We start from the raw sequence: 19,858 nt of genomic DNA on the forward strand, positions 1-19,858 counted from the left end.
ATGTCTGTGTGAAATTTCAGATCAAGACGCGTGATTCACGCATGTCAGCTTGAACTGCCAAGTGCTTATGTGTCAAATGTGTTTTTTGAGAACAGCGTTATGTGGAACTAATTATTTTATAGGCTTCTATATTTAACTTACTTTTAATTGTATTTATTTTAGTCGATATATTTTAAACTTATAAATTACTTTCATAAAAAATCAAAAGAATAAAATAATTTAATATTATCCAGCTCTTGAAGTTTTAATGTGGCAATTATCAGAAAATTGATGCAAAAATGCTCTCCGATATACTCTCTCTCTCTCTCTATATATATATACATGTTATATATACATGTTAAAAATACCAAGCAATTTTAAACCTGGTTTTACTCCATTTCCCAAGTAAGCAAACAGACAAACAAGTCAAGTTTGCGCCTGCAAGTGATGCAAGTCTAGCTGATCCTACAGGTAGTGCAAGACCAAGGCAACTCGTGGTAGAGGTGGTATAAGCTCTGATCACTAATCTTAATATTTACCCTTAATGCCAAAACACATCTCCAAGAAGGGGATGTATGATGTTTTGTATTAAAGGCAAGGGGGCCACTACCCAGACCGGTTTCGACATTTATTGAGGTAGAATGGGAGTTCATGCCTTTCATCACTGGCCTCTTTAGATTTAAAAAAAAAAGGTTGTGCTGAGAGTCAGCTTGATAGTGAGAGAGGAGAAGGAAGATAGAGTGGATAGTAGTATATAGTTAAAAGAGGCCTCAGTCGATCTACTTGGCCTGACTTAAATGCCAGCACCAAGCAGATCTCCGACATTATCTCCCTCCATCCGTTCTCCTCCGCGTTCTCCGGCCAGCCACCTCTTCAGATGTCTGGCCGATGAAAGAAGTGAAAAAACAAATGCAGGAAGACACACATAAATTGAAAATCAAAAGAACTAAGACACACATAAACAGAATCAACAAAGGAGCTAGAACACGCATAAACAGAACAACAAAAGTCGGTGAATTAACAGAAAAGTACTGCAAGAACGGGGGAAGAGCCTGGCCCGAGTGATGCAGCCCGCAAGGAGCTGCACCGCCTCGCTGTAAGCCTTCGCCGCTCGGGTTCTCAGGTCTGCCCCCTCCTATGTGGATTAAGCGTGAACATACAGAAACAGAACCAAGAAACTTAGAGGGGGCTTTTTTTTATGTCATATTTGCCCTGCTATCTCTTACCGCTTCCTCATAGTCTTTTACCACGTTTTCCATCACTGTGAGTACGTGTACTGACTCTTCATCATTAAGTTGCCATATTCTCTTCAAGCATCCATTCCATTCCGCTCGGTCGTAAGTGACTTTCCCAAACTTGAGCCATATTCTAAGACTCTCTAGCTCACCTTCACATTGCAAAGCCACGTCTCCCTTTTCCTGTACAGCTGTGTGGACTTTGTTTTTTATCTCGGGTTTATTCCTAAGATAGAATAGGATTCGTTTTGTTACATTCGAATATTCATATCGGGGTTCTTTTCTTTTTGCCGGTTTTGCAATGGGGTGAGAAGAACCGGTGTTTGTATCTACTGATAAAGTTCTTTTTTCAAATTCCTTCATTATCCCTGGGTATCTCTTTTCCAGATCTACTCGTGTCAGCGACTTCAATGTGTCGCATAGGTGTTGTTTTTCTTCCTCTGTTAAGTCCAGGTGACCGTCCAGTTGATGGGGCTCGACCTTGGTTATATCTTTTACATAGAGTTCTCCCCATATGAGTCTATTGCTCCTCTTAAAGAACAAGAAAGTTGGCTCTCCTTTTGTGGCCATTATCTGAAATAGTTTTTCTGACGTTTTAGGAGATCCCTTAAAGTTCTTCAGAATGACAGAGCCGTTTGGAGTATTGCCTTTAACGAAGTCTGTTCCTTCCTTAGTTTCTGGATTGTTTCCTTGCTCTCTGTCTTCTTCTTCTGATGAGGTTTCTTCCTCATTTTCTGTGTTGTTTCGCGACATTATCTCATTTCCTTCCTCATCCTCATCTGAACTTGAGGCTTCTATTTGGCTTTCAGTGTCCTGTTTATTTCGTTTCATTTCTCCTTCTTCTTCCGGCGTGATGGGTCGTTTAGTTGTACTGGTGTTGATTTCCATTTCCTCTGTTTCTGTGCTGTCATTGTTGCCTTCCGATTTCTTAGTGTTCTGTTTCTTTTTCTTCCTAATTCTCCCTTCTGCGTTCCTCCCAGTTATTGCCTGATTTCCTAATGTAGTCGTTGCGGTAGCTGGCGGTTGGAGGGCTGGAAACTCTTCTGGTTCAGTTGTTTGTGGTTCGTTTACTGTTTGGCCGGTAGCTCGAGAGTCCTGTTGTGAGCTTAGGAATGGCTACTGCCGCAGGTGTTATGGCGCCTCCTGCCCTTTCTGCAAGGGTCCTATTAGGACAAATATCTATTTTATGGGATGTGTTTCCACATTTACGGCATGGTGACTCACATTGATTCAATGTGTGTTCTGTCGATAAGCAGTTGCGGCATGTGTTGTTTTTCGGGCAGTGCGCGCTAAGGTGACCCAAAGCGGTGCACCGAAAACATTGTTTCCTTACGCCTGGATAATTGACTATTACTCTTGCTGAGCCTAAAAAAATCAAGTTGGGGACCTCGGTTTTCATCTCGATTGAAACGCTCACTTCCCCTGATTTCCACTCTGGGATATCCGCGTCTTGTCCGATTGTTACGTTTCGGACAATCCCCCAATTGGAGAAAATGGTTTTAATGATTTCCTCCCCTTTCTCTAGATATTCGAGTGGAAACCTGTCAATTTTTACGGATTTTAAAATACTTCCGACTAGGAAGGGTATCCTGGAGGAGATATAAATGTAGAAAGTATTTTACCTTGGGTATAATAAATGTTAAAAATACCAAGCAATTTTAAACCTGGTTTTACTCCATTTCCCAAGTAAGCAAACAGACATATTTATATCTCCTCCAGAGATTTTTATTTAATAAGGTTATAACACCTTATGGTAACTTGTTCTGGTAAAATACTTAATAAGCTCTGTATTACTAAATCTTAGTATTTCTAGCCTGGCTCCCACTGATGAGACCTCAATAAAGGTCGAAACCGGTCTGGGTAGTGGCCCCCTTGCCTTTAATACAAAACATCATACATCCCCTTCTTGGAGATGTGTTTTGGCATTAAGGGTAAATATTAAGATTAGTGATCAGAGCTTATGCCACCTCTACCACGAGTTGCCTTGGTCTTGCACTACCTGTAGGATCAGCTAGACTTGCATCACTTGCAGGCGCAAACTTGACTTGTTTGTCTGTTTGCTTACTTGGGAAATGGAGTAAAACCAGGTTTAAAATTGCTTGGTATTTTTAACATTTATTATACCCAATATATATATATATATATATATATATATATATATATATATATATATATATATATATATATATATATAGCCACTCCATACACACCATCCATCCATCTCATTGATGGTCTACCCCTTCCTCTTTTTCCAGGAACTTTACCTTCTATTACTGTTCTGAGAATTCCCCCTTCCATCCTTTCCATGTGTCCAAAATATTTTAACTTTCTTCTGTCAATATCCTTAAGGAGCCTTAAAGTTCTGCTGATCTTTTCACACCCATTCATTTGTACGCCTTTCAGTATATGATATCCTCAACAACCTTCTGTAACACCACATATCAAAAGCAGATATCCGTTTCTTATCTGACTTCTTTAGGTTCCAAGTCTCGCATCCATAAGTCGCTGTTGGAAAAACAACTGCATCTAAAATCCTCAATTTTGTTCCCATGGAGATAAATCCATCCTTCCAGATTTTAGACAGGTCTCTGACTGTTGTTTTAGCCATTCCTAACCTTTTTTTGACATCTTCTGAACAGCAATTCTTCACATTAATAATGAATCACAGGTACTCAAACTTGCTGACTCCCTCAATTCTTTCTCCATTAAGATACACTTGTTTCTCAAGAGTTTCTCTGTTTGTATTTCTTTTGAGAACCATAATCTTTGTCTTGCTACGATTGAGTTGGTCCTCTGTTATTACTGATCTTGTCAACTTTGTCAAGAATTAGTCCTAGTTCTTCCATGTCATTACAAAGGAGTACTGTATCATCAGCATACCTCAGATTACTGATCAATCTACCTCTTATCTTAATTCCTGTCCTGAGCTCATCCAGTACTTCACGCATGATGTCCTCCGCATATATACTAACATCCTTGCCTAACTCTTTTTCCAACTTGAAGCCAGTCAGTCAATCCAACACCTATTCTTACCGTGGCTTCTTGCTCTCTAAACCAGTTGGCTATCAACTTGATAGTGTGTTGAGGAAATCCCGTTATTTTCATTGCTTCCCACAGTTTCACATGCTCAACACAGACAAAAGCTTTAGAGTAGTCTAAGAAACACATTACCAGAGGGAGTCTGAATTCTTTGTTTTTGTGTGGTATTTTTTCTTGACTATTATGTATATAAACTATTACACTTTTTTAATAATGTTAGTCAAGTTGCTTTTTATTTTATCGTCCTACATATTTCGCCAAAATTGGCGAAACACGTAGGACGATAAAATAAAAAGCAACTTGACTAACATTATAAAAAAAGTGTAATAGTTTATATCTTTGTTTTTTTTATGATCTATCTAAGGCAAAGGATCTGATCTCTGGTGCCCTTACCTTTCCTAAAACCTGCTTGTTCCTCGGGCATCTCTGCCTCAACTTTGGCCTCAATCCTATTTAGCATGATATTTAATAAAAGTTTGCTTGCGTGAGATATCAAACTAATAGTTCTATAATTCTTGCATGCCTTCATATCACCTTTCTCAAGTACTGGTATGAAAACCGAACTTCTTCCAGTCTCCAGGCCATGATCTTGTCTCCCATATCCTTGTAATCAATCTATGAAACACTCTTATCCCTCGTCCCCTGTGGCCTTAATTAACTCCGCTTGGATTTCATCTGCACCTGGGGCCTTATTGCTGTTAAGATGCTTAACTGCTCTTTCAACTCTTCATGCTCTTTCAACTCCGATGTACACTAATTAAAAATCAGCCTTTATTTGAAATGATATATGACTAAGGTAGTTTGGTAGATATTTGATTATATGCATTAATTCGGTTTTACTCATTTCACTCTTTTAAGCGTGTTTTAAGTCTCTGTAGCTCAGTCGGTATAGACGAAGCCCTTTGGTTGCAAAGACCTGGATTCGATTCCCGTCAGTGACTTGAGGAACTGATAAGGGGAAACCAGTCCAGTCCAAGTGAATTCTAATAATGAGACATTTCGGAAAATAATTGATTGCTGATGTCATTCGCAATTGCATCAGTGTGTTTTAAGATTCTAAAGAACTAGCCTTAAAGTTGATTATAAGTTTGCTTTGTAGTTCACAAATGCAATTATAAAGGAGCATGATGAATATGTTGCATGTATCTGTCTCTTTCGACTAAAGGTGAGTTAGCCGGTCTCATACTGAGGTAGGTTTTTTTTTTTTTTTCACCCGGAAACTCGGGTTTTTCGTCCCCCAGAACGGGCAAACTGGCATGGATAACACACATGGATTAAGTCATGAATACGTCCCAGCCGTATGCGGGACCTGAGCCCGGATGAAATTGAAGGGTTTAGGGAAAGCAATGGTGAACTACCCTGTAAAATCTCACCAGGAATACTTTGTGGGTAATGCCTACAAAGTCACCTATGGTAGGAAACGACTAAAAGGGAAAACCAGTCCAGTCCAAGCGTGTTCTAATAATGAAGCATTTCGGAAAAGAATTGATTGCAGATGTCATTCGCAATTGCATCAGTGTGTTTAAGATTCCAAAGAACTACCCTTAAAGTTGATTACAAGTTTTCTTTGTAGTTCACAAATGCAATTAGAACGGAGCGTGATGGATTTATTGCTATACGTATCGTTGTTGGCAACGTTTTTCCAGCATTAAACACATGTCCAGGGGCAACTCTTTTAAGGGATATATGCGTTCCTGAGACACTTTTGTAAATCTATAGAACAGAATTCTTTCATTCATATGCACGCAGAGTAAAAGGGATGCGTTTCCCCACCATAAAAAAAAACATTTTTAGGAATCATTTATAGCTTTTTATCTGTAAATGATACCTAAAATGAATTTTAAGTATTTATTTATAATATACGCAAAATTAAGTAGTGATAACTATTAATTTCATGAAGGGGTTGTGTGTTGATTCTCGAAGAAGGAATTCACAGTTGTTAGAGTCTGAGACTTCCTGCCATTAACAAGAGCACTTGTTGCATGCTTAGATTCCGTTATTAATTTGTTTACTTCACTTTATATTAATACAAATTTATTATCAATTTAATGAAGCTGTGATACACAAAAATCTTACACGCAGTTTTAGAATCAGGAGAGAACGATGGCAATATTTAATTTATACTATTATATATTAATAATTGGCTAATTATTAAAATATAATAGTATAAATATGTAATTCGCAATTTAATGTACTAGCTTCTAATACTTAAATTTATTTGAAATATTACCAAAATAAAGTACAATAAAAGAAATATATATGGATCAACTGCTCCACTTATCCAACAGTTGTTTAGCTGTTTTTTTTTTCTTTTTTCCCGAATTTGGAAGCTCAACTCGAAACTCCAAGTTAAGCACTCAGATAACATGGGACAAGTTTTAATTTCGTTGATTTGTTTTTAAAAATTCCATTTCATTATTAATTTATACACGAACAAACCTTGCTCACCCAGGATTTTCCATTTTCCAAAACATATTCCGTTTTTATATATGAGTTTTAAAACTTTAATGTGACGAATGTAAATATGAGAAAATAAGAAATGAAGAGTCGTTTTTAATCCGAATGGGCAATCATATATTTAAAATGGTTCCTCAAACGTATTTGCAGTAGGGTAGAGTGTAAAAAGAGCGCTGGCGAATCTGCGAGCGTGGAACAGTTACGAGATTTTTGCGAGATACCTAACTATCGTCAAGGGGATTAACGGCAGAAATCGATACCCCTAGACACCGACGTCATTAGTTCTAAGTTAGATGTAAAGTGGGTGAAGGTCAAGGACTGCCGAAGAGGTTACACGCATATCCGTTCGACAGCCTAAACATGCACAGTCATGCAAATACCAAAATATTGAATGTAGACCGTAGCTTGGGTAACGAAGAAACATTCCTTGAAACATAGTGCACCTGACCTTAATAAAGGTAATAAAAAATATCGATTTATTTAACTGTTCCCCATTCTTACTCGCCTAGCGGTACTCTAAACGGCACGTGTATGAAATTAAGATCCACCGAATTCTTTCCAAGTTAATATGGAAATTTTAACACATTCAAGTGATTGCAAACAGTACTTCATTAAGTATAGAACTTCTGTCTTATATATACGCAGGGCTTCCCTGTGTGTGTGTGCGTGCGCACACACATTTGCATTATCGATAATGAAAGCGATATTATCATTCTAATAACTATTTTACAATTACCGTCAGCCTCCACATTTTCATATTCGACTTTTTTTAAAAACTTCATTATTGTTTCTTTTACATATGAGATGTTGTATATGCGATCATTAATTTAATTTTATTTTTCAGATGAAGTAGGTGCAACAGTGGAACGAATAACAGGCTCTAATTAGTTGACCAGTGTGGCCTGTGGAGACGTCTGCAGAGAGGAAAAAAGCAAGAATGAACCACTCATTTCTGGCGTTTTCTTCGGTATGTTCCAATTGCCTATATCAAATATTTTAATTAATTGGAATCAATTATTAGGATCTTGTTTATTTGGTATCCCATTGAATACCTATGTCGATTAAAATTGTTGTAGCAATAATATTCAACTTAAACCGCACCTACAGAAGGGTGAAATCTGTCCCCAACTTGCAAATTCCTTTTTTTAAAAAAGCGTAGTTTATTACAGTACCAGGCTCAAGAATTGCTGTCGTGAAACTTATTCAATATCAGAGTGAAAAGACTCTCCTCATGTAGTTTACGAAATTTATCACCGAGTATCTCGCTTCATAGGTAGGAAAGAGAATTTATGTTCATTGTGTATGCCAGTCTGGGTGTAGATTCCAATTATAAAATTATTACAATTCTAAATGGAATATTTTACAATATTCCACATAATAAAAGAGCAAACTACTCGAAACTCTGTTCACGTAGTCTTCAAATGGATGTAGTGCAGATAGTGTAATTCAAATATTCAGTCTCTAGTGTAACGCCGAAAAATTTGGATTAAGGGAAAAAAAACGGGTTCAGATTCTTCGCTTTCCGCAAGAACAGTATTTTCGTACAATACGGAATGGGAGGGTTAACTTCCATTAACGAACATCTGAAAGAGAATTGATGTTACCATCTAAGGTACTGCTAGTGGATGTTGTAATAACTTTCCATCACAAGGTGAGCTAGCTTATCTCACAACTGTGACAGGGCTTCCCTTTTATAACTGGGAGAGGGGGGGGGGGCATAGCACTCCACAAACAAGTTTCGGGATATGATTCTTTTATTTCTCAACGTTGTAATATTTATTTAGCTAAGAATTCCGAAATGTGTTATTATGGCCATGCAGATAATTAGCATCCTATTAGACATAAATACTTGCAGAAACCGTACTTCATCATGTCATTTATGCGAAGACAAGCTTTGGTTATTAATCATTTTTTTTTTCATGGTGGAAGTGATCATGAGAATGATCGATTGCAAAGACTTGGATTCAAATCTCTTGTAGCGAAGAAGGGAATAACCTTAATAAAGGATTTTATGACTGAAGATGAGATGCATTAGCCGATCTCATACGGAGGTGGTAGAATTTCTCTTCTCGAAAACTCGGGTTTTTCCATTCTACAAGATAGAGAAACCAGCTGTCGAACACCGACATAATACGTTGTCTTCATGGCTGCTTCGGCCATAATTCTAAACAAAAACAACATTTAAGCTAATTGGTTTATATGTTGAACGCAAATGCTATCTGTATCAAAAGTTTTCAACTAAATGCCCAATACCGCTTACTATCTCTCTCTCTCTCTCTCTCTCTCCTATCTCTCATCACTACACAAGGTTGATGAAGAGAGCTCAAAGTTCGAGCAAAGTCATGGGGAGAAAATGAATGCACCAAGTAGAATTACGTGGACAGGCATAAATTTATACTGTCTGGAACAGCAGTTAGTTCATTATGGTCGAACACTGACCCATTTTTTTCTTTTGCGCCACAAAATTTGAACATATTAATGGAAACTGTAACTCCGAATTAGGAGGGTGTAATTCTGACAGGAAAATAAAAAACAAAAAACGCTTTACTATTGCATCAACAGTTTGAAGCAAATTATTTTAGTTGAAGGCATTAATCGAAGATTAATATAAATAGCTAACAAATGTCCAAAATTTTATTAATCTTCGATTCGTGTTTGGCTTATGAATTTATGTCATCTAATTTTATTTTTAATATTTTTCAACTATAAATAGTTTGAATAAAATTAAAACGATTCTACAAATTTTAAGTTTCTAAAAAATCTTTTAATAACATTCTATTCAGCCAGAACAAAATTATTAATATCAGTTCAAACCACTTTCACAAATGTTTACAGTAAAAATATATCAATAAAAACAACCACAGAGATATTTTCTTTTTATGCGTTTCATAAACGGTCCTCAATTCCAGCCAACCAGAATGGAGTTATTGCAGTCTATAATTTCGATTGGTCTTACTTTTTTTGTAACCCTGGAAACAACTCTTATAAATGATGCTCATTTTGCGAAACACACAAACAGAAGTATTAAAAAATGCAACGAGAGAGAAAAAAAAGTTATTTGAGATTTAGAGAACAGGCAATGTGAAAACTATATAAGAGGAATCCTTGCAACACAGATTTAATAGAATACTCGAATGTGGGAGGTATTTGTATGTGCTTCAAAAAGAACATTCATGAAAAACAGATATTTTTAGAAAAAAATAAAGAAATAATAAACAATATTCGGAGAAAGACATTACAGTTTTAACAGTAGTCCGCGAAGAACAGAAGATCATTCATTATGGGAAACTGCAGATGATAATAATAATGAGGACAATATGATACGAGGTGGAAATGAACAGGAAGAGGCAGATCCGATTACTCGTCATGAAATAAGCGCAGCTCTCACAAGGACGAAAACAAAATGAAAACGCCGATATCGAAAGTGCTTCTGCATAATACGTGGGTTTAAGTTGTAAACTAAGAGTCATGTACAGATAACTCTCATATAACGGTTTCGATACTGCAAATTGAAGTAACCCTTTATCTTTTCATATATTTTTCACTGCGCTACTTAAAAATCTAATTTTATCTTCGTTAAATTTGCGTCTGCCCGTATTGCGCATGTAGTTATAGGTAGCGAATTTATATCAGGGGAAATACACTTCAGCACATGTACGTCAATTGTTTACAGTAAACGAAGACAACTGAAATTTTCTTCGTTTTCTGCCAGGAAAGCGCATTAAAAATCATAAGTGTGTTAATCTTAAACTGAGCAATGCAATGCTTTTTTTGTGTAAAAAATTTATTTTTATAGTAATGACCACTTAGAAGGCTTTTGCGATGTGGTTGAAAACGAAATTAGTAAATTAATTGACGGGGAAACAGATTTAAATGAGTAGGAACTGGTAGAAATAATAGATGACGTCGAAATGAGAAAAGTTCTGCCGAAGATTCTGATTGTGATGAATCCGTTAAAGAATTCAGTTTAAAGAAATTAGCCGAAGATTTGGACTTAGCAAGAAAGTTAGGAAGTTATTTTACGGATAATGATTCCTCAATGGAGCACTCCGGAAAATTCACGAGACAATTGGATATTTGTTTAGCTCCATATTATAAATTTAATAAAAAATTGCATCATAGTGGTAAGCAAGCTCTTATTATTGACTTCTTGATAACTAAACCAGCCGAAGTAGGCAATGAGAATTATGCAAATGATGTTGAAGAGATTTCAAGAAGATCAAGTGATGACGACGTCCGGCCAATCGTAAATAAAGAACACCTACTAAATGTTAGTTTTGAAGACAGTGATGACGATTAAAATATGCACTTTATTTTATTTTGCCTAAAAATGTATACATTATGTACAATGAAGTTTACGTGCAATTTTTAATTTTATAAGTTTATACTATGTATTTGTTTCATAGTTTATATGTTTTCTTAACTTACATGGATTACCTGAATTAAATAAGCATATATTTTTGTTGGGTGTGTCATTGTTGTTTATATATATTAAAAAAAAAAAAAAAACGATTTCGGAACCTAACCCTACTTTTTCTATGTGATCTGAGACTCGCATAACGCGATTTATATACCGCGGCATTTATATGGAACCTAACATCCGCGTTATACGAGGGTTACCTGCATCTTCTGAATATTTTTGTTATCAACCGCGCACAAGACAAGTTGCAGAACCGCAGCACATTAATCTCATTTGTGAGCAAGTGCTTGGGGAGAAAGAATTAGCTTTCTGACGTGCGATTTGCAAATCTGAAGGAAAGGGGAAGAGTTCGAGAAGTTGGTTCACTTGGTTTACAGTAAATGCATGTGGTTAGCAGCTGTGGTTGTTCTTAACAGGCTTAATGGAGAGTGAAGGCATAATGGTGCCAGTTCAGTAGTTGCACATGAAAATACCTAGGGAAAAGTCATCGGATAAGAAACGTAACGTAACGTATGCTATGACGTCGCCAGAATGTGTGATGTCATCCAGGAGGGGCACCACTAAAAGGGAGAAGAGTATTCCATGGTCTGTAGGATTTGAGATTTATAATGTTAACAACTGCTCAAATAAGAAGAGGCAGCAAAGTATGTTGGTGGCGATATGAAAGGTTAGTGCCAGGAAAGATCAGCGTGCATCACTGCAAGACGCATTCATTCCTGTGTAGAGATTTGCGTATTATCAAAAGCAAGAGAAGAAAAGTGCGATATATTTCTTGTGAGAAACGCCAGAACTGTACTATGGTTGCACTGAAGTTCATAGGACTGTTTTTCACTTGCTAAAGAATGGCTAACAAATCAGAGTTTGAACACATTGGCGACAAAATATCTTGAAGCTGCGAATGTCAAATGATAAAGAACGATGACAATAAAGTTATGAATAAGATTTGTGCTTAGTAAGAGAGGAGCATGGGAAGATTATAGTTAACAGTACAGAGCTCTTAGGTACTCAGGAAAAGACGGAGAAATCTGAGAAGGAGAAGAAACCATTCGCTATAGAATGATCAGAAAATGAATCCAAAATGCAAAGGCCAAATCGCATGCCATAAAACAATTCGGTAAGCAGGCCTGCGTAGAAGATCCGATTAAATGTCCTGAATATGTTGACAGCGACCATATGAGTGTTTCCGCTCTTTTCCATAGCATTTGACCAAAAGGGGAGGCGATAACACAGTTGCCTATTGTTGGTCGAGAATAGCAGAATCCATATTGCTTGTAGACCTCCAGGCAACGAAGAAAATTGACTTTCTCCGCGATTTTTAAAAGAACTGAAGTGAGGGGAATGGGATGATGTTTTTCAAATGGCCGCATGTATGATTGCCTGAACGCTGTACTTTTTTTTTTTTTTTGAATGGGCTGAATATATGCTTTTCTACATGCTATAAATTAGTTGACAGACGAATGTGAAAGTCTGTGAATAGCTGTTAATTCCGAAGCCCAAATTTTCAGCATAATTTAACAGGGATATCATCCAGACCAGAAAATGTTAATATGGAAACTATTCCAGAGTTCTGACAAAAAAGCCAGATGAGTTATGAAAGCTGCCGCAGTTTTCATACAGGAATTCTGATCGCTCGATCTCATGAATTCTGGTAACAGTTGACTCCTCTAAAAGGACTGAAGATCGAGAAGCTGCTTAGCGCTTCAGTAATGAAATATTCAATGTAACCATTAGATAACAAAGTGGATTTCATTGTCTTCTTTGAAGAGGGAATTGGTAGAGCAAAGTAAGGAAGCTCTATGGATGGGAGATCTTACGGAGTCCTGTTTTTGATGGATCGCAACAGTGGGCATGAGAATAACACCTTGTGTGAGTTTTCTTTCTAAAAAAAGTGACAACCGAATTCCCCCCCCCCTCCCATCATGGAATGAAAATTATCTGCCGGTGATAGATGATTATCACTGCTGGTGTGTGACCGCCATTCTTGTTATTGATGACCTGAAGTTGCTTGAAAAGTTCTATGTTGCAGTCTGAAGCAGGAATCCGAGATTATGTAATAATTTCCCATCCACAGTGCTAATATATGCAATAGATTTTCAACCTATCATGGACAAGGTTCATTTAAAAATGCGATCGATACACTAACAACAACAAGGAGAAATACGAAACGTACTTTTATATAAAAAAAATGATACTGTAGCTGTGCTTAGTTGAGTATGACGGCGAGACCTGAGGAAACATTTGATCGGATGATAAGAGATTTGTAGTTAAAAGAATGTATTTCCGAACGCAAATTGTTAAAGCAGTGATAAGTTATGTGCTTCTAAACTTAAAAACACAAGACGATTGCTTTTGCTAAAGTTCTAAATACTAAACTGTGTAAAATATTAATATTATTGCGACTGTTTGTTAAAAATTGAGTTAATTCAACTAGCGGAATTCTACTCTGCTGTGGTTAGCGACATGACAAAGAATAAAAATTAAACAAAAAAAAAATGGATTTCATCGTCAAGTGTACGACCACCACCCTAGTTATTGAAGGACTGAAGTGGCTTGAAAAAAACATGTTTCCAGAGCAACCCTGCTCTGGAAACATGTTTAGTTTCCAGAGCAGGGTTTTCGGGTTATACAAAAATAAATTAAAAATCTAAAAAGTATAACACAATAAAAATAGAAAAGAATGTCTAATCCACCCACGATACTAATGTGTGTGCTATACGTTTACAACCTTTCTTGGGCGGCAGCAACATAAAAAATAAACAAATACCGGCTTGAATACCATCTGGAAGACAAAAATATCTCTGCATTAATTTGGAATCAGGCTGCATTCGTTGTGAAAAGGTGATTTAATCTCGGGATAATTGTTGCTGTTTTTATGATGGGGATTTGGGCCAACCAATCTAAATGAAATACCAATTGTCCATTTGTCTTAAATATTCAAATTATTACCACTGCGTTAATATATCATTAGTTAATGATAAAAAGCTTTTCAAACACAGAAAATTAAATAACTCTCCCTTCTAAGTTGCCACAAGGGACCTTAAGCTTTAGTTCCAAATGAGTCCCCGAGGGCGTAGGACTTACGTTATTATGGAAACCTTACGATTGTAACCATTTCTAAAATTCTGTTCTTTTCTTGTGTTGCCTTCATGTGTCAGTGCTAGTAATCACTTCCAATTCTAATTAATGGCCATGAATTTATTTTACACTGCAGTTCATATTTTCGTTGTATTGCTTTCTAGATCCCTGATATCCACAAAAAATATTCTAACATAATGACTTAAATACAGATCGTTTGAACACAATGGCCCATGTTTGAAACTAGCGCTGCTGCATCTATTCAAGTGTTCTTCTATGAGAACCAGCGAGTTCTTTCGCCTATAGCTTATTCAACTGCTCTTCTTAAACAAGGAATAGACGTGTCCAATTATTGAAAGGGATTTTACCAGAATAGATAATTTTCTTTGGTCTTAGGGGGTTCTTACATATTGTATACAAGTCGGAGATTCTTGAATGATAAAAGTGCAAGCTACAGTCATCCAAGGTGTTTGAAAAGAAAGCTAGAAGTGGAAAGTCAAACACCTCAATCTATTCCTCTTTAAAAGTGAGCCTTAACTTCATAAGTTAAAGTAAAGAATTCGAACGAATAATTCAGAATTTTAATTTTATTTGCTCTTTTTTTCTTCGAAGGAGTACATTTTAAATTTTATAATGGAATTCAATGGAAAATTGCACTCAACCTTAAGTAATTTTGCTTTAAGGAAGAAATGTATCCCTTCCGTATGTCCCGAAATCGCAACCACTCCCCTCCCTTTTTATAACTCTTGCTACTCCCAGCAGGTATGGATGGTGATGCTATCCAGTAGAATCCAATGAATCCTTCATGTTTAGGTACATTCTCTCTCTCTCTCTCTCTCATAATTCTAATTTATGAGACTGATAAAACCACTTACAGCTGCACCTTATAAATTAATTCTAAGCACTCTGGACTCAATTTATCTTCTCGTCACTTTTCATTTCTTAATCTCAAGAATTACGTGTATGTCATCTATTTAAATTCATTTTTCTTTTATGATGCCCCAAACGAGCCCATCCTGTCTTATTTGAACAATTTCCTGAAAGTCGTCTTAAAAATTTAGGACTTAGGACATCTATTTGATCGGAATAGTCACTTTTCTAATCACATATTCAACCAAAGGTGAGTTACCGGTATCTGCTTTATGTGGAGCTGGTAGGATGTTTCATTGCGATCAAAAATGCTGACTGTATAGCGAGAGCGTTCGCATTCACACAAATGAACAGACAACATAGTTCACTCCTAAGCTTCCTTGCTCTGTCTTGATTACAATCAAACCAGTATAATCAGATAGCGATAATGTATCGGAGATGACATTAAGATAATGCTGTTTCTGTTTTTAAATATTTTTTAAATGTATTAAATAATCCTTTGTTTTTCTGCGACTTTTGCACATGCAGCAAAGCTCCAATTGTGCTGTACATAATTCGCTTTGTATTTTCTGAAGGTTCCACATATCAAAATTGAAATGTACACGTTATTCTATCCCGAGTTAGTCGAAGTAATATTCGCAGTTCTTTTCATCATCCTGTTTCACTATATTTTTCTTAAAGTCAGCGTGAAATTTATCTTTCCATAGCTATATAAAAATACTCTTTAAAACAGTCTCTTACAACATGAACTAAACGCGTGGACTCCAGTAACTTGCGATTTGTAGCCAAAGTCAACACATGGTTATAACTGCTCGTTACAGCCATTTCTTCCATGATATTTTAGCCTCATTGGACGAACTTCTGATACTGACAGACATCTGCTTAGCATGTCGTTCTTGATTCCTTGTGCTTTTACGTATATCTAAATTTAACCAAGGATGGAAAATTTCCAGGCGTCTGGTCTCCGTGGCAACTAAATATGCATAACAGTCGTCTCAAATGCTTCCTGCAGCTCCATGATACTAATTTTCAATGGAATTACAGTTTGAAATGTGCTGTTTGATGCCTAAAATACGCGCACAGTAATTTATTTTAACAAATATTGTAGCTAGCTCCTACAATTTTCATGACTTTCCAGCTCTTTATAAAACACGTATTTAATGAATAATCATGGATTAGATATCGAAATCATAAAAATGAGATTTTTTTTATTAATTTTCATACATGTATAATTAAGGTCAGGAATAGAATGTCGGACCCTTAACAAGTTGCGGGGAGGGGGGGGATGGTAAACTGTTAAACCAAGCAATGGAAAAGGGTGAGTGTTGTGGCCAAATTATTTAACACAATTTCCGGGATTAACGGAATCCACCAGCAAAATGCAGCTAACAACACATGAGAGTTACTGATCAAAAATAAGTCGTAGATCGCCTCTGGGGGAACAAAGGAGTTCAAGCGAGTGCGTTAATGAACAGAGATCATGATCCGAGTGAATTAAAACCCTATCAGGGCTGTAAAAGTATTTCATTAGCTGTTAACTAGGATAGGCATGGATAGTAGTGTTTCGAGTATCCGAAATTGGCGATAAACATAAAACCTTAAATCGGTCACTGGGCTGGAGGTAGCTGATCCATGTGAAAGCAGAACCGTTAAGAACTAACAAAAGACTTAAAAGTCTCTGTTGTACCTTGTAAATGATTACAAGGTACAACAGAGAACTGAATGCGAAATCACATCAAAATTGAAGACTAGAGAAGTTCCCATTTAGAGAAATCCTGGTTGCTGTCATCATCGTGATAAAACAAGTACATAGTGATTGCGAAGCAATAAACCCGTTACGTTTAGTTACAAGAGTGTAGCACCGCTACCCCTTATCCCTTTACATGTTATTTTTGTAGTTTTTGATCAAAATTATTTCCAACCAGAGAAGAAGAGAATAAGCATAAGTAAATAAATAAATAATCATTTATCCAATTTAAGCCGACTCGAATAAATTTGTATTCAAAAAGAATATATAAAATCGGGAACAGTTTCCGCTGTTGGGCAGGAAGAATCCTGCACTAATATCTAATGTCATATCAGCTGCTGACTTCAGTGTTCCTCGTGATCTCCCTCCCCCATTTCCACACACAAATCTTATTTTACCCGAGCAACTTCGAGCTACACAGCGCCACCGGACATTCATCAAGCTCCATTTGAAAAATAGGTTCATTATTCACATCACAGTTATTAAAAAAAAAATAATAATAATAATCCCAAGGTCCTCTCGGAGTTTGTGGCCGACCAGTTACTTGGAAATGTCATATTATTCCCTTTTTTTTAATTTTAACGTCTTTTATGCATCTAGAAGAGCATAACTTTTCTCAAACATTTTGAGCCTACACAAACTGCATTATATGCGTTGATTCCACCTTCTTGCATTACCTACTCGAGGCTTTTTTCTTGTTACTAGTCTCGTGTTGCCATGCAAATGAAGTTTCCAACACGCCTTGTCAGATCGTGACTCTTTTAAGCATCTCCGTATAAGGACGGATTAAATGAATTAAACACACATGCGTCTGGTTTTCGATTGGTTTAGAGTGAAATATTGAAATTTGGGTCGGACAATGTCCACATTCATTTCTGTCATTTCCGATAAATTCTTTTTTTTCAGTGAAAATTAGTAGTTAATGACCTAATTGACACTCTTATAAGCCCAGGAATACGTTTTTGTTTCTTTCAGATATGCATCTTTGAAGCATAAATGAAACTATCAAATGCCACTTAGATTATCTAGGTTACGGATAGAATTTGCTGATAACTCGTTTTTTTATTGTAATGTAAATGCCAATAACTTCTTTAAATGTATGCCTCTGCACCTGATAAAATTGTAGCTACGCACACTGCAAAATTAGCACATTATTGTTGCTATACCAACAGGTAGTATTTAGTTGGGCTTTAGGAAATTGTGACGTAACGCATTAATTGATTCGCAGAAATAGACGGCACTTTCTCCTCGATACGCAGATGGTCTCGCCATCTGCAGTGAAGAAAAGTAATTATATTAAACCTGTTGCAATAATTTTATTTTGTTAAAAACACAAACAGTCAAGGTTATTTAGTTAACCTTCAGTGTTTTCCATGACTGTTCATTATGTCATAATAAACTGGCTTAAAGATATGTTTATTACAAACACTGTTGAAACGTTCTTAGAGTGACCCGTTTTTCAACATTTCGACGGTTACCCCAGAAGGATTCTTTCCGGACGGTAAAATATTCTGCTCCGATGAAAAGCGGCAATAGCAAGAAAATAACGTAAGGACTGCAACAAAGCCAAGCAGATATAATTGTTGTATAGCATACAAAAATATAAACCATATAATCAAAGAGAATACGGTCTGCATTATCCTTCATATTACAGTGCTGTAATCATTAAAAGGATTTATGCTCTTTTACCAACTCAAGATTCTTGCTGCATGTTAACAAACACAAAATACATTTAAAAAAATGTAATTTGTAAACTCAAAATGAAAAAATGAATGTTATTACTTTTGTTCTCATTTTTTCAAATTTATTCGCATGAACTCACAGTGAGTTTGGATCTGACTGTGTAGGCTTCTGCGGAGAAAGGACATATTACAATCACTAGTTTCCGGTATTAAACCACACACACACAAAGATGTCAAATTGTACTTTTTTTCATTCTCAACGCTCTTGAAGTGTTCCGATCGGCATATCTCCCTCGATCTGCCAGTTTGCACTATCTAATGTAGACCACAATTGCAACTGATCTTGTAGACACTTACGTTTTTGTTTTTTTTAAGTGGCGGATTAGGAGATTTCATATTACTGTCGATTTTGTTGATTGAGTAGAAAGCGAACTAATCCCAGCTAGCACGTACAACAGACATACAAAACATCTAGTAGAATGACAATAAACTGAAATGCTCCACATCGATTACCGTTTTTACTCAAGAGCGTTCAAAAATTCAACCGAAATTAAGTAAGCTCTATAGTGCAACAAAAATCAAGGGATGATTTTACATGAAGTTTGGTCTTCATTAATTCAAGACGCACTCGTATTTGACAGTAGTACAAAGCAACCCACGAACCTGCAGCCAGCGAAAGAGCGAATGCACGCTTTCCATTGTTTAAACGCTTTCAAATGTTCTTCACTAGAAATGTTAACTATTATTACTTGCTTAGTGTTCTAATTTATTCGTGATATTTCCTGATGAAGTGAAACTAGACGAATTAAACTTTTTTTTAACATCCTTATGTATAGTTTAATACCGGAAACTACTGATTGTAATATGTCCTTTCTCCACAGAAGTCTACACAGTCAGATACAAACTCAAGGTAAGTTTTTGCCTACCAAAGCGAATTAAAAAAAAAAAACCTCTTCTGCAATAGATTAACATATCTATGAATGTAATTACAATTATTATTGCAAATAATGAAATAATTTTTACATTAATTGTGGCAAGTACATTAAATACCGATTACGATATTAATCGTGATTTGTTCTGAAACGAAAGATTATAATGAAGGTGTTTTTGTAACGAAACATGGCATCGTTGCCTAAATTTTACAGTATTTACATGTAAATTATTTCAGATATAATAAGCAAATAATAACAAAGAGACTGGAATGTATAATGAACATATATTGGCATCCCTCGATGGAGTACAAGACTCATCTTGGGACTTGAATTCTGCGTATAACATCATCTTATCTTCATCATATATCAACCACTTAGCTATTCACAAATAATTTACAACATCAAATAGGAGAATTACTTTC

At 36.2% G+C, this 19,858-nt stretch overlaps 1 long non-coding RNA gene across 3 annotated transcripts in view; it reads left to right on the forward strand.

Annotated features, from left to right (window-relative positions):
• LOC150104384 (uncharacterized) overlaps nt 1-19,858 on the forward strand; it is a 756,755-nt gene that overhangs the window by 351,114 nt on the left and 385,783 nt on the right. For all 3 annotated transcript variants that reach the window (XR_016548697.1, XR_016548696.1, XR_016548698.1), the window contains one exon: nt 7,555-7,677. This is a non-coding gene — a long non-coding RNA (uncharacterized LOC150104384). The remainder of the gene's footprint in view (nt 1-7,554; nt 7,678-19,858) is intronic.

The sequence above is a fragment of the Typopeltis vanoorti genome, chromosome 8 (genome assembly GCF_054136105.1).
Source record: "Typopeltis vanoorti isolate ZY-2024b chromosome 8, IOZ_Tvanoo_1.0, whole genome shotgun sequence".
In the NCBI taxonomy this organism is placed as follows: Eukaryota; Metazoa; Arthropoda; class Arachnida; order Uropygi; family Thelyphonidae; genus Typopeltis; species Typopeltis vanoorti.